Source organism: Convolutriloba macropyga, chromosome 2, assembly GCF_964194025.1.
Source record: "Convolutriloba macropyga chromosome 2, txConMacr16.3, whole genome shotgun sequence".
NCBI classification, from domain to species: Eukaryota; Metazoa; Xenacoelomorpha; order Acoela; family Convolutidae; genus Convolutriloba; species Convolutriloba macropyga.
The window spans coordinates 15,956,485-15,961,882 of NC_134469.1; positions in this window are offsets into that span (position 1 = coordinate 15,956,485).

Consider the following 5,398-nt stretch of genomic DNA (forward strand, 5'->3'; position numbering starts at 1 on the left):
TAATTGGGCAGAGGACGTACCAATAGACTTAAACACTAGAGGAGGAAATTTCCCACCCTGCGTTAAAAAATCAGCACACTCAATGAATAAGTTAGCCCATTAAAACTCAAATTTTGAAAAACCCAAGTGCAAAACTGATTGAAATGAAGGAAAAAGAAAATTAGCTACCAAAAAATTGTCGAAGATCAAGCTGAATTTGAAAATTTGAATCATTTTTTTAAGACGATGATAGCAAAAATTTCTTGAAACGACTTGGTAAATTTTTAACAATTTTTAATCAAAAAACGTCTAGAATATTTGTTGGCGTAACTGGCAAAGATTTGATAAAATTTGACACATAGAAGAACAGTTTTGCAGCATATTTGATGAAAACAATCATCTTTCGATTCAAATTTAAAGCTAAAAATTGAGGCAAATTGTATCAGCAATAATTTGGCGCACTCTTCTTATAGAAAAATGGTTCAAAGCACAATGAAGGGAGAAAACTAAACATCAAAAAAGTGTATATAAACCATAAAAGCAGCATTCAACCGTTTAAGAATGATTTTCAAACAATAAAGGCTGTACTGCATTTCAGGATATAACATCTGTCAATATTTTTTATCACTTAATAGGTTAATTTCAATTTTAGTTCTGTTATCACCCTGGTCAAATTGAGACAGTTATCTGCTAAGATGTTGCAAGACTCTTGCAAAAATTTTTTTATGATTATTCGTCATCTTGTAAGGGCTCTTACAAGACTCTTACCAGACAACCGTTAATCTTGCGAGATTCTCATCAGATAACTGTTGTTCTTATTAGGTTCTTACCAAATTTCCATCGACTTTGTAATCCTCTTGGCTTTTTTTGAAAATTGCAATTGTAGTTCAAAATTATTTAGGTAAAAGTAAGAGCTCAAAAACGTGTTTTGGGGGGTCGATTTTTTGCTCCATCATATAAAAATTTTGATTGAATCGTAAAAAAATGTTCAATGTTTGCGCTAATTTTGACTCTTTTTAACACTTTCCAGTATTTCCTGCACCCAACTGGTTGTTTTGAAATATTGCAAAGAGTTTGAAATTAGGAGAAAGTAGGAGATCGATAACTTAGATTCGGAGGACGATTTTTTGCTCCATCATAGAGAAAATTTGCTTTAAATATAAAATTTTTAGAATTTTGCACTACTTTCTTTTCTTCAGCACTTTCCAGTTTCTCTTGCATCCAACTGATTTTTTTGAAAAATTGAAATTAAAATTTGAAAATTGACTTCAAAATTTATCCAGCGTCCCTTTTTGTATTAGAGAGCATGATTAAATCAAATAAAACCGCTTAAACACTAAAAAGAAGTTACAAACTTTGGTGCAGAGGTTTGATTTGAATTTCAGTTAAGTACTTAGAACTGTTCGTCTCTCTCTTAGATATCAGCTGGGATCGTCCATTAAAAGCAGAAAAATGACAAAATAGGGAAATGTTAAACCTTGTGACACAAAATGTAACGAAATTAGGTTTCCTATTGAAGATCGAGGTCCATAACTGTCGAAAATTGTACAAAACATAAGTTTCTATCAAATAAATTCAATTTCTGACCCAACTTTTTGAGACGTTCATCTGCTAAGATTCTTGTAAGAATCCTAGAAGATAACCGTTGCAATCTTGTCTCTTAGCAGACAACCGTTATTTCTACGAATCTTGCAAGATCTTAGCAGATAACAGCCCCAAGGTGAAAAAAAGGTTGATAGTTTGATGTTTTGACCTGATTGTTTATTTGCGAATTCTCAATATAATTTTCCACGTCTGTCTTGGCATTTTAAAAGGTATCTTACAGCAATTGCTGATGATCTAGTTTTTATTCTGGCTCAGGTCTTTACTTTCTGATGTTTTTCTCGGCAGACGTAGAAGGTTTAAAACAGAAGCCGGCCATCTGACAGAGAAGCGGACTGAAGGAAAGAAGCCACTGATGGATATCATCAAATCCAGGATTTGTTGGACTTCGAGAAGTGAATCAAACTATGAGGCATATGAGGCTTCTCACGTGTACAAAGACATCAAATTAAACTTTAAATGTTTAATTTTTTGTCTTTTGCATCAGTGACATGCCTCATGTTCCTAATAGTTTGGTTCCCTTCTCAAAATCCAACAAATCCTTGATTTTATGATGTTCATCAGTGGATTCTTTCCTTCAGTCAGCTTCTCCCTCAACTGCTGGGCTTCTGTTATAAACCTTCTACGTCTGTTCTAACTTTGTTTGTTCTCTATGAGTTCCTAATTAATCAGCAATACACACAACAATTAATCTATCTTACGAGAAGTACGCAATAAAGTTTTATTGCGTACTTCTCGTAAGATAGGTTAATTGTAGCGCAACAGTAAGGGCACTGCTAATTCATTCTTTAAAAAATTAATTATAAGTGCCCTTACTCTTTTGTTGCGCTACACAGAGGAATGAGACCATATTTTTGACTTAATCCACATTGTTCTCAACACAGCACATGAGAAAAAGATTGTCTTGGAGAGTGTCATGCTCTGCGTTCTTTAAAGTGCTTCATGCGCATTGTTTTATTAGGTGTCAATTTACAAACCGGGAGGAGGTTTCAACCTTCCTCCGCGCCCAATTAGCGGGAATCAGGGTGTAATAAGTATTCAACTCCATTTTATTCGGAAAAAGAGTCTAACAGTGTAATTTTAAAAAATAACTCTGTTTACACCCTAAAAAATAACTCTGTTTACACCTGTTTACACTGTTTTTACACCCAATTTTCACTCATTTTACGCTCTTTGTTGATAAAGGTGAAAACACTTTTTCGTATAATCAATTCATAAGCAAAAACGTATTCAACAATAAGCCTTGTTAACATTTAGCAACGTATTTCAGATTACCACGATCGATCAACAAGTAGTTTTTTAGACGGTAATTTTTGATTCTCATATGGCCGGTATTTTGTCTGATAACAAATCAGTTCAATGCCAATCACCCTTTTATACCGATGAATTCAAAAACACAAAAAATATAGAGCCGTGTCTTATTTGATAAGTTTTATGATTAAGAGACTCAAAATTATGTTAAACGAACTTTTTCCGATCATTCTACGTATAATAGAACGCATTTTATTCTGAATTTAAATGCTTAGAAAAACTCGATTTCGTTTGGTTAATATTCTCTTGCTTAATATATTTACTCGATAACATCATCCGGCCCAGAAGAAGACGTTGCGAGAATCGGTACTAATTTTACAAGCGAGCGAACGAGCGATTTGTAGGACGTGCACAATACAACGGAGCGTGCGACGCTGTCTGAACCGTAACGTAGTTCACTGATCCGGGCAGTAGGGAGGCAACCCGTTGGGTTGGTCTCTTCATCTACCCAGACGAAGTCAGCGGTCTTTGGGTGTTGCTCGACAAGCGTCTGCCACTTAGAAAGTGCATTCAGTGCCGGTACGTACTCTTTGATCCAACGCGACCAAATAACGTTAGCGTACGACTATGCTCGGGCGTACTGTTGACGATGATTGAACTTGTCGACACCAACTATTGACGGAATTGCAGTTGCTTGGTCACCGATTAGAAAATGATTAGCTGTTATTGCACCTAGGTTGGACAGGTCGGCGCTTACAGGCGTTAACAGGCGTTTGTTTAGTGCTTTTTCCAGAGACAAAACGTAGTGTTCAAAATCTCCCCAGTGAGGCGACTAGTAGCGAGGATGGTGTAAAGTACTCGCTTAAAACTACGTGCCAGTCTCTCCCAGATGCCAACTGGCGCACTGGTCTGGCGCACTTAAGTGGAAGTTGAACCTCCACTTAATGCCTTTATTGTAAAGTTCAGATGAAATGTTGATGGTATTCCAGTTCTCGATATTCCCGCGTAGTTCTTTTTCCGCATCAACGAAGTTGGTACCATTTTCTGACCAAATAACTGCTGGTGTACCCCGACGGGAGACAAACTGCTCTCCTCCCATTATGCACGAACTGGCGTCCCTGAACGGGGAACAATTGGACGGCACTAGTAGTTAAGCATGCGAAGAGGAAACCCCACCTCTTCTCTGTAGTCCTACGTACAGTAATGTAAAACGTGTCGAAGTAGTCAACCCTGATGTTCGTGAAGGGAGGAGACTGATATTCAAGTCCTTCTACTGGGAGGTCAGCCATCTTCTGTTGAATAGTGCCACGTGACGCAGTTGCATCTGATTGAACGCAGAGAAGATTGTAACTTAAGGATGGTATAACGTTCCTGTATTTTAGCCCACAGATAGTCAACCCCTTGATAGTGGATTTTTACGTGGGTATGCCGTAGAAACAGTCTTACGAACATATGGCGTGCATGAAGAATGATAGGATGTTTTACATCATAATCAAAGTGGATCAACCATTTGATGCGGCCAGCCAAACGGATTAGACCAGTTGATACGACGAAGGGGGAAAACGGGCAAAACGGCTACTCCGTTTAAGCGATTTGTTTTCCAGGAGATTTTTGCTTCCGGAAGTAAAAGATTCTCCTTGAACGAGATACTGAAGATGACGCTTGGCTTTGCCAAGCTCAGTGGGATTTATTATACTACCATCAATTTTGCGGTAGCCTTCATGTGAGGCAACAGCAGGAGTATGTATGTTGTCATTCGAAGCAGTTTTTGATAACAACTAATCTTATCGAATGGCATTAGTTGCGGGGGCGGTTCGTTAGTTGAATTAGTTGCGGATGCGGCCAATGATGTGTTAGTATCGTCAGTTTCTTTATTAATATACCGAGTTTGATGATTTTAACTAATTCAGTGCTTGGTTCGAGCGGGAATAGCTTGGTTCTTAGGAAATCTGGGCCCCTCACCCAGCTACTTGATTGAACAACCTCGGCGGACATACCACGAGTGCCGGCGTCTGCCGGGTTATAACTTGAGGCAGCGTGGTTCAATTCGTCAACGCTAGTATGTTCTAAGATCTCGCAAACACAGTTTAAAATAAATATCGGATGCTTGGTTGTAGAGTTGAGCAATTGCAGGAAAGTAGTGCTTTCTCGGTCCACAAAATAGCCCTGTTGACATTTACTGTGAGAACTCGACAGATATTCTGTTTTAATCGGGCGGCCAGTAGTGCTGCCTGTAATTCCAGCTTTGAAACTGTCATTACCTTCAAAGATGATACACGAGCTTTAACCAGGACAAACGCAAGCTGCGTTTGAGACCCACTCGAAGTAGTTACTCAAGCTCGAAGGAATGCAAGGGCACTCAAAACTCCTTGCGAACTATCGCCAACCATAAGCAAATCCAGTTGTTTAAAAGTTCCCAAAAAGTAGCTCCTCGGTATAGTGATCTTGGCAAGCTTGGGTTGTTCTACGCTCCATTTGAAGAACCTTTCAACAATGTCTTTTGGTAGCTCTTCATCCCAATGCTGCCCTCTTACACGCCAGATTTCCTGTAGTAACAATCGGGCAC